Here is an 11,759-nt window from a genome sequence, read left to right as displayed (position 1 = left end):
TCTTGCATCGTATGTTAGGGTTGTATTTCATGCTAGTTCATTGTTTTGCATGTCAATCATATATATCATTCATGTCACACATATATCATATCATAACGTTTCCATGCTTTCAGACATAACAATCTACATTATGCACATATTATATCATATCTTATATCATAACAATCACATAATTTATTCTAAGCATGTCTTCAACATATCATATCATAAACATATCAATTCATCAAATACAACAACATTCACCTATCATAACATATGCATATAATTTCATAATAATTTGCATATATGGGTATATAACACGTGAGTATTGGCTAAAGAAACTCCGGTATGATATTACAACAATAAGAACATATTTGAGGTATGACCCAAGACTCAAGCAACAAAAGACGAAAAATATCCTCAGCGACCAACTTAAAAGCATTCATGAAGATTTCATGAACTCAAGAATTATGACAAATATGGGTTCGCGATTGACTTGAGCTGATGAGGATGACTTGTTGCACGAATAAGACATGCATACTTTAGAGCCATGAATTCTAAGCATGTTATGAAGATGGGGTGTTTTACCGGTTTGCATTACCCAAGGGTTAACCTATGAGATAATGTCAAGATTTGCTAGCCTAAGAATATGAACAAGACAGGAACATTACACACTTCATGCCTTAAAGTTATCATGACTTTAAAGAATGTTAGGTAATACTCTGATCATGTCTAAATTGACCCATGACTTCCCACCACGCGGTTATTCCCTAGGCCCATATTCTTCCTCTTTTAGGTGAGATACCCTACACCATATTTTTCTTAGTAGGATGTCATGTTCAGGCCTCATGTTTTCCCTCACCTAGATGAGATACCCTACACCATGTTAGGGGATGTCCTAGTCATGTTTCTTGCAGGATGTCACGTCCATGTTTTTCATTGATCATGTGACCTTCTCGGTCTTTCATGAGAAGTTATCTAGGGTCACGTTAGGGATAGCTACTAGGTTGACTACATGTCATGGCTCATGATATAAAAAACAAAGATAAGTTCCTGGTTAGCAAAGAAGAGTATACTACCTTAGTCATGACCAAGAACCCTTAAACCTCACACGGTACAATATGTTCATGACTTGGACTACATCGCTTGGAATGTAAGAACCCTTGGATGTAGGTTTTTAGATTACATTGCTTAGAACGTAAGAAATCATGGGTGTAGGTTTCAAAGCTATATCGCATGGAACACATGAAGCCTTGGATACAGGTTCAGATTACGTCGCTTGAGACATGAAACCTTAGACGTAGGTCTTTAAGTTCATGTCTTATACCATAAATTCTAAGGGAGATGTTTTAGGTAACCGAACAAGAAACAAGAACAAGAGTAAGATCCGAGGACAAGAACAAAAACTTAGAACCCAAGGCAAGGTCCTTGAGCTAGATCATAACAAAAACTCAACAACAGAACCTAAGGGCCTTAGTTCTCAAGTCAAGAACAAGAACATGACAATAAAGATTGTGATAACCTAACACACACTTTGGACATGATTATGAGCCTTCAAGTAGGCTACTAACTAAGTCTTTGTACTCATTCAAATTTTTTCATGTTTTTCAGGTGAAAAGAAGGAACCGGTAGAGGATGGACACGGATCTGGAGCAGATGCCATATAGAACTACACGGTTTCATCTACTTTAATATTTTTAAGTTGTTTTATTTACCCAGTCCAATGTATTCAAACTTTAACTTGAATTTGTATATTTATGTTTTATTTTAAATGTGAAAAATTTTACCGTCCATTTTCATGTGTCTTTTCATGTTTTTCAAGTTTTTAGTAAGTTGCGGCTTGTGATAATTGGGTCGTGAACGTTATGTATGTATGTATGCATGTATGTATATATATATAATCAAGAACTAACTTAAGGCAGTAGAACCAGAGTGGTTATACAACGTCCTAGGTCAATACGTTTCCAGTATGCTGAGCACCTTGGGATCGTAAGCGGCGATCAGAAACCTATGTTCACCTCGAGATTTAGCTTAGCCATGAGGAGTTAACCCCAAGCGACCTAGAATGCATGTCGTGACGTAATACGCATAGATGCACTGAAACCTATTATATCTCCACGATACTCAAGGTGAACCGCGAGAACACATAAGATCAATGGTAATGTGAACGAAACAATTTGGGGAATCAATATGTGTGTAGGATATAACCCTCCCTGATAGGGGACGAGGGATTACATGTATAGCGACCCAAAAACCCACTACTTGTATAGTGTAACTTTCCTTGATAGAGGACGAGGGATTACATAAGTAGATAACATGAGGAATCACTCTTGTGTGTATGATAACCCATCTTGAAAGGGAACGAGAGACTGTACAGGTAGTTAATTGAGGATATAGTGTGTAAAACAAACTTGTGTGAGAGTGGACGAGGGACTACATAAGTAGTATATTGAGGAGCTACTATTGTGTATAAAGGAAACCCACTCTGAAAGGAGGCAAGAGACTACACAAATAGATTAGCTCATGACACTATTGTAGTGTAAGGTATTCGGTCCGAACTTCTTAAAATCCAATGACAAGCCTGTGGAAGCATATTAGGTTAAGGATGCGATGAGAGCTCATATGTAGGTTGTTTATTGAGTATATTATACTCACCCGTTTTAGTTTTCAGGTACTGGCCAAGGTGGGGAACTGCTTAGGAGTTGCGCTATCACAGAGGGGTGTCAACCCAGGCCATCAATGTTATTTTGTATCTCTTTTGGGTTATCGTCTTCATAGTTTTTTCCGCACCTGCTTCCTGTTTTATATAAACATGTGACACTTGTAGAGCGACAAGACACGTGTCATCATACAGAACAAAAATTTCTAACCATGTCGATAGTAAGGCCACTTACTTGGTTGGCCTAAGCCGAAGCTAATATGACTTCTTAATGGTAGCTTAACGCTGCTCTCTAAAATTTAATTCTACCTAAGGAATTTCACAATTATAAATTAGCATTCTACTCTGGCAAAAATTTAAACTAGACTCCAAGTAAGGGATCTTCTGTTCAAGTGGGACGATGAAATGATGGAAGGGATCTCCATTTTATAGTTGAGGCCAACTTCCCACTTCTCAACTTAAGGACAAATTTACTGTAACTCTTAGAAGGTGAAGGTACTCGACTCTAATAAGAATAAGCCACCTTTAAACAAGAGTCATTAAGCAAGATATTTCATACCTTAAGAAGTAATTTTAGAGATATAAGGCCTTTGGAGATGGATTGAAAAAGAAAGAAAGAAAAAAGAAAAAAAAAACCTAAAGGACAAAAAGGTCATTTTCTTTCCATGGGTAAAGAACTTTCTAGATTTTTAATTCCTTTTATTAATTCTTTATCTGCAAGGAATTTTAAGATGCTCAACAATAAATTTTAGAAAATGGTAGATTTTTCGAAAAAAAAAATAATAATAAAATATTTAGAAAATGAAAAATTACCAAAATGCTCCTGAAGTTTCACTTAATTACGAAACTACCATTGAAGAAAATCCGCAAGTTCCAGAACCGTCCATTGTTACGAAATCATCAGTATCTTCACATCCAAATGCTGGATTCAGCCAAAATTTGAATATGTTCAAGAAGACTCGGCATTCTTTAGATCCAGCGGTTGAAATCTAAAACCAATTTCAGCAGCACTCTTATCGGAGTAGATATTTCCGACGCGAATTCCAGAAACTAAAAAAAAAAAAAGAGAAAATTCACTACGATGTTGGAACAATCAATGACAATGCAATCTTTATCTCGAAATAAAAAGTTTTGGACAATATTTTATGACAAGAATAGATTAAGATTCTTAAAGCTTTTATATTATAGTTTTCTTCTAAATCTGAGAGCTATGGTTTATCATTTCTCTCGTACCAATTTGGGATTTCCAATAAATTTCAAGAGGAATTGGGCTTTGAGAAGCTCTAAGCCCAACAAGTTTGTTTTAGATTTATTCCAATGAGAAACACGTTGTCAACGACCTTTGGAAGGTTATAACTAGTTTACGAAATTGTATGAAATTGGTCTCTATCTCTTCTTCGAAACTTTATCTAAATGTTATATGAGGAAATCGATTCCGTTCACCTTTCTACATTTTTTCAATTTGGACTTCTTCAAGACCGGTTCTCATAAATTTCTCTATGGTTCCTAAAGACAGACTCAAAGATAAATCTAATGAAGAAAATTTGGAATAATTTAGATACCGAAAACTTGAGAACGAAGGTCCCGAACGTCGACGACAAGGTAAGTAACCACCTTAGACTTTTCTTAAGAAATACCTGTAAGAATCACTTGAATTTCTATATGAACATTAAACCAAGTATTAGTTAAGGATATATGAAAGAAAAACACCAAGAATCGAGAGTTACGACTCTAAACAGATCAAATTACTTGAGATTTAAGAAACGTTAAAATAACTCACTAAATAAACACGACTGTCTATCATATTTTTAATGGATAAGATTATTTCTACCATTAAAGTGGAACAACAATTATAGTTTATTGACCCTTCAAATTCAAAGCTTAAATTTTTTTTTTGGAAGAACATTAATTAAAAATTAATTGAGCCATTTATTATTAGCAAACTGATAGTTGACACAAATAATTAGACAAATTATGCAAATGATAAAATTTATATAATATTTATTGTTTTGCATTAGGACCATCTAGTTTGGTAAGTTTGAATTCCTCTAAAAATTAATTAATTTTATTTAATATTATTATTACTTTTTAATATAATAACTTTGTCATGACATCATCTCCTTGAGATCATTGCTATGCGCAATAAATAAAGATACCTCAAGACCTTGTGTTCCAACCTTCATATTTTAGTTTAATAACCAAAAAAATAATTTCTATTTAATACAAAGAAAAAGACCCTTCTTAATTTTTTTTAAAACAAATAAAAATAAAATAATATATTTAAAATTTCACGATAGAGATCGAAAATTTACACTTCCTTGCAACGTTCTGTAATTCGATTATTCAATTCTTTTCAAAGATGCTAAAATTTTTGTGTGACAAGTATATATAATGCTTCAAAAATGCTTAAGACGTGAAATGAACGGGAAATGAACTAATAATTAACATAATAGGGTTTGAAGTATATAGGAAAGATGAGGTACTTAAGAAATCTCCTACTCACGCTTATTAATTAAATGCGTTGAATATAATAAGTGGTTCTTAATTGTAATAAGTAAATTGGATGAAGAATCAATTATGTATGAGAATCAAAGAAGTAAGAAACTAAATACTTAGGATCCTAATCAATGATTTCATAACGCACTCAAGACATACATTATATACGACTCGTATTCATGAAATCATAAATATAGAATTAATATTTTTTTACTATCAAAATTCGTTGACCATTTTGTGGCTGATTAATTTTACTAAACAATGAATTACAAAATTTATATTATTCCATAGTGAGTTGAGAAACCAAAAAAAGAAAAATCTATCGAAGATAAATATAATTAGGATTCTTTCCGTTGAAATATTTTTTTTAGACCTAAACAACCCTTATTAAATAATGATAATGATAAGAACTAACCTAAATTTTTTTAGGGTATTTGTAGAAGAGTAAAATGGTTATGAAAATTCAGAAATTGAAGAAAAAAAAATTTAAAAAGTAGAAAAAGTGGTTAATTTTGATGTATTTCAAGCTTAATTAAGTAATGTAATGAAAAGAAGAAAAAAAAAGAGTGGTTAGAAATAGGTTCGTTCATTAGTAAGTTGTCGAAAGGTATTTTGTGAGGAATTTGGTACATGTTTTAGAAAGGAAGTTGGAGTTGGATTGAAACGAAGGTCAATGTTCTGCACTTACGTCAAGAATGGTGAGATTTACAATTTTAAACTGATTTTGGACGTATTTATTTCATTATGTAGTTGATTGTAAATTACCGAAAAAATATATATATTTGTAAAAATGGATTAAAACTCTACACGACTCTTATGAAGAAATCAAGTTAACTTGAGTTATGTCGAATTAGAGGGGACACGTGTTAGACGCCGAGTGGATGATTGAGGCTGGCTAAGACATGAACATGTGTCAACACGGGATTTGTTACTAACGAACGTCTAGGATGGAACAACAAGTTATTGCAAAAAAAAAAAAAAAAAAAGAACGATAGGGCGTGGATCAAACTAAGAAACGTGGGATCGGACGTGCCAAATCAAGCGCTACACGTGCCTCCATGGGAAAAATCAAAGGAATTCGCACACACTCTAGATTCGAACTCACGGAGTCGAGGTTGGTTCCGCCAACCAGAGATCGCCACATGGTGCAACAATGGCGCGAGTGCCCCTCCTTAGACGTACTGCATACTTGCGTGTGGCTACGCACATGATGGAAGTTTGATTTTCCCAAAATGTATCCTTTTGACCTCAGTCTTCTAGCTGCGCGTGAGATGAAGTTTCTTTGCCTTTTTGACCCCTGTTCATCTATTTTTGCTCTACTTTTGATACACACACTATTTTTACTAGAATTAGAACTACTAAAGAAATTTCAAAACTTGTGGAGCCACTAACGTAAAGAAAAAATAACTCAGGGAGGCATGCGTGATCTATCTAAGTAGCTACTCAAACTTGATGCAATTAATACTTGTAAGGGTCGCTATAACGTGTTAGCATGCAAGCTATCTTGCTAGAATTATTATAATATGCTTGATTAGGACTCAAAACGAGTATTTTAGATGAGAATGACTTATATGTTATGAAATTTATGAAAACACTCATAGAATGAAAAATTCTTTCTTCTATAATAGAAGGGAGAACGAGATATTGTGATTTGTGCTCTAGGTGATTGATGAATGTTATCTCCTGGCTGAGTTTGCTTGTATGTTTAGATTATGATTTTCGTGCTCTAAGTGTTCCATAGAATGTCTCCCTAGACAAGTATGCATGAGTGAAACAAGCTAATATTAGGGCGCTAGAGCTAGAGCGAGTTTCACATTAACCTACATCATAATGTTTCAGTAGACCAAACACCCTAGGATCGTGAGCGGCGATTAGAGTTCTAGGTTTAAGTACACCTAGAGATTGGATTAGCCCTAATAAGTTAACCTCGAGAATCCTAGAAAAAATTAGATTTGTATTAAACTACCTAGATGCCCCCAAGGACATTGTAATCATCCATGATATCTAAGTATGATTAGGTAATCTCTCTGGTACCATGAGCATTGGGGTTGTTACCAATCTTTATGTTTAGGACTTGGAAGCTTGCGTCACACGCATCACTCCATGTAAAACTCGTTAGCTGTGTAGTAAGTGGCGAGGCTATCTTAGTGAAGTCTTGCACGAATCTTCGATAGTACCCCACTAGTCCTAGAAAACTCCTTACCTCCGTAACTATAGTTGGACGTTCCCACTTGATAACTGCTTTGATTTTGATGGGGTCTAAATATTCCATCCTTTGATACCACGTGTCCCAAGAATGATTCTTGTCGCAACCAAAAATCGCACCTGGAGAACTTGACGTACAACTTGTTCTCTTTCAGGTTTGTCAGGACTTTTCAGAGGTGTTCTTGGTCTGATTTCGAGTATACTAGGATGTCATCTATGAACACAATAACGAACATGTCTAGACAATACTTAAACACTCTGTTTATTAATTCCATAAACACAGTTGAGGCATTGGTGAGGCCAAATGACATCACTACAAACTCGTAGTGACCGTATCTCGTCCTTTTTTAATCTTGATTTGATGGTACCATGACCGAAGGTCTATCGTGGAGAATACTGTTGCTTTCGTAAGTTGGTCAAATATGTCTTCTATACGAGGGAGAAGGTACTTGTTCTTTATTGCCCTCTTTTTATCTCTCTCTAATAAATGCACAGGCGCATCGATTCATCATTCTTTTTGAAAAACAACACCCACTGACCCCAAGGGGATATTCTAGGTCAGATGAAGCCTTTGTCCAGTAGGTCTTGTAACTGCGCCTTGAGTTCATTCAACTCTACTGGTTCCATACGATAGGGTGCTTTGGAAATAGGCCAATTCTCGGCTCGAGTTCTATGGCAAAGTCTGCTACTCGTGAAGTGGGTATTCCTGGTAGGTCTTTCAAAAAAACGTCCAAAAATTTGTTCACTAGTAGTACAATGTCTGAGATCTTTTCCTTTCCCGTTACATCCACGACACATGCTAATATAGCCCAACCCCCTTGCTGAACTAGTCTCTTAGCTTTCATCATTGACACTACCTTTGGGGTAGTCCTGGTGCATGTACCTTTAAACTTAAAGTTGGGTCTCGACAGTAGTGAAAATATCACTTCCTTTTTATGAGAGTCTATACTAGCGTGGTTTTCAGCTAACCAATCCATGCCTAGTTTTACATCAAAATCTTTCATGCTAACTACTATCAGGTCTACACTTAAGGTCCGATCAACTATGGTTACTTGGCCATCTTTTAGTCTACCTTTAGCTACTAGGTCTACCCCGCAGGGGTATGGACCTCCCAGTGTCTCTTCTGGTGGACGCATATGCTCTAGCTTGAGCACGAGTTTGCACCAGTCTGTCCGCCTCTTCTATTTCAGGTAAAGGCAAAACATCCCGATATGGCTGACAACGACATCGTAAGTAGAGATCATGACACATGCATAGGATAGTAATATTTTATTTTTTTAGTCTTAGGTTAGTAAGTAGAGACCATGACACGTGCATAGGATAATGATATTTTATTTTTTTAGTCTTAGATTAGTATAGGGTTTTTTTTACTTAATCTTCTACTTATTTTATTAGTATTTCCTTATGTTGTTTTAAACATGTTTTTGAACATATGATAGTTTTACAAGTTTAATTCCGTATAAAAGCATAGGTTATGACAACAGTAGCGACTTTAAATCAGTAGAAATCTAGGTCATTACTCATTTAGTTTAATTCAAGTATTTCTATTTTATAATTAATATTTAAAAACAAATTTAGATACAATTTAGTACACCTTGCAGTGGATAATAATAATAATAAATTTAGTATCCCTTGTAGAGGATGATAATAATAATATATTTTAATTTAAGTCTAATGAGTTTGAAATTTATTTAATAATATTTTCAACTTAAATATATTCCATTTTATTTTAAAAAAATTAATTAATATATTAATTATATAATTGAATTTTAGGTCAATAAAATCTTAATTTTTTTTTTTTTTTAATCAAACCAATCATTAAAAATTAAACATTTTTTTTAAGGTAGACCAAACAACCATAAATTCGAAACTTTTCAAACTAAAACTTGTATTTAAGCTACATTAGATATTCATTGGCTGTTACAGCTTTCGTCTCTCCGGACCAATATATATATATTTTGAATTTTATTTTATTTTGAAAGATTAACTTGTATTTTGAAAATATTTTGTGAAGGTAAGAGAACTAAAAAAAAAAAANTCAATAAAATTGAATATTAAAAAGAAATTTAAATTATCTTTTTTACTTTCTGTGACGTAATCATTTTTAAGAATTGAAGAAATGAATTATAATCAGTCTCTTATATTTCCACCTTTGCCCCGTTGAAACGTTAGCCTTACATTTTTCTATATATCTTGTCCTTAAATATGATGTCATTCAGGTGACGTGTCGCTGATGTCACTCCTCTTACGTGGCTATTCGGTGGACAGCTATTCACTACCATTATTGCGCTGGAAATTTACTTAATTGCTTTGCCTCTCCTACGACTCTACCTAGCGCGTGCATTACACTGTTCCTCACTGCCGTTGATTTTTGCCTTCTGATTTAAATAAATTAAAAGGTTCCTAATTTTATAAATCTTTTTAATTTCTTCTTTATTATTTAAAATTTTAATTTAAATTCTTAAAATTTATCAAAACAAAAGTGTTATGTATCGTTAATTATTGTTTAATCAACTTATTTGATCCACTCATTTAAAAAAAAAAAAAGTCAAATTTCTTTCAAGTGTAATAGGGTTGGAATTCGATTAATTTTAAACCATTAAAAGCCAAGTTAAAGAAAAATTTAAAACATTTGACTATTCATTATACTTCATCTATCTATTGTTTGAATGAAAAGCATAAGAAAAAAAATGTATAAATGTGTTACTTATCACATTATGTAATCAAATTATACATTCGCAACATTATCATAAACATAATGATCGTTCTCCTGCCTCATAACGTACGTGTTTGTACCATCATAATAAGGGGATATTTCCCGATGTATGACACACGATGATGCATGAGATCCCAACATTTTTATTCATTATCATGTAAAACAACCCCTTTCTTATTCCGTCATATCATATAATTTTTCACCATACCCTTCGAGGCACATATCAGGGTTGAATCTCCTATCATTCATATCATATATGTTCTTCATAACACATATCATAATATTAGCATAACATATCAATGATATTTCATAGTCATATCATTTCATGACATATCTTAGTTATATCATTTCAAATATATCATATCATAACCATATTATAGACATATCATTTCATAAACATATCATAATCATATCATTTTGTGAACATATTATAGTCATATTCTATAAGCATATTATAGTCATATCGTTTCACAAAGATATCATAGTCATATCGTTTCATAACCATATCACACATATCAAGCATATGACACGTACAAAACCACGGGGCACATGTCATCATACAAAACATCAATTTCTAACCATATCGATAGTAAGGTCACTTACTTGGTTGACCTTAGCCAAAGTTATATCTATCTCTAAATTTTCTTGCTTTCATCCTTCGAATTCGTTTTCACTTATGTAGAGGCTTCTCCTATTTTTGAATATTCACTTAATTGCCTTGTTAGAATTTGAATTCCATCTTTTGATTGTTTCTAATTGTGTTTGGTAGTAAAACTTAAATAAAAAGATATGCGAATATTATTTCATGGCGCTTGGATCTTACCATCCAAATATTATTTGTTATAATATTATTTTCATTTAAAAAAAAAAAAAAGTTTACCATCTCTAAATCTCAACCAGGTATTCTTAACCAAAGTTTTAATCTATTCTTACTTTCAAATCTTCCCTTTTTTCTTTGTTGACGTTATTCTTAGCCAATTTTAATCCATTCTTTGGCTATGACTAATGAGGCTAACCTAATTTCCTATGGCTAATCCTATGACTAATGTAAAATTCTTCCCATTTAATTTTTAATTGAAAGCTAAATAATTGCACCAAAGTTAGGGAATAACTAAGTATAAGTACCTGTTATTTACCAAAAATAAAATTAGGATAAAAGAGGAGGAAGATTTAAGATATACCTTATTAACAAGACATCTCTTCCCAGTTAAATCTGCAACATCTATCTAATTGTTATAGGTTCATGTGATTAAGGAATATTTTTCGTGAAGGGATCGGGGCTGAGAAGGTCTAGATTGTCCTACCGAATAGAAAATCAATGGTGATTAGAGGTAAGATTTAATTACCGGAATAAAATAGACTTTGACTTAACTATAATTACAAACAACTTGTGAATCATCAACTTTCTTGCAATTTTTTTATATTAATAGATACAACTTTTATGATAATAAGAGTGCTAACTCTAGGTTTATTATTGAATGACCTATAGTTAATGATTAAAAATTGATTAATTAATGGAGCTTATAATATATAGGTGTATAAGGTCCCTTGCGAGCGTAAAAACATTAAAATGATGAATTTAATTAACAAAAAAAATTTGAAGGGTTGAAATTAATATTAACTAAACCATGAACGAGCACAGCTAAAATCCATAAAATCGTTAAGTTTTGAATTCAAATAGTGTGGTGTGTGGTTGTGTTTAGT

Source organism: Cucurbita moschata, unplaced genomic scaffold (assembly GCF_002738365.1).
Source record: "Cucurbita moschata cultivar Rifu unplaced genomic scaffold, Cmos_1.0 Cmo_Scf00072, whole genome shotgun sequence".
In the NCBI taxonomy this organism is placed as follows: Eukaryota; Viridiplantae; Streptophyta; class Magnoliopsida; order Cucurbitales; family Cucurbitaceae; genus Cucurbita; species Cucurbita moschata.
This window is presented reverse-complemented; position numbering follows the sequence as displayed.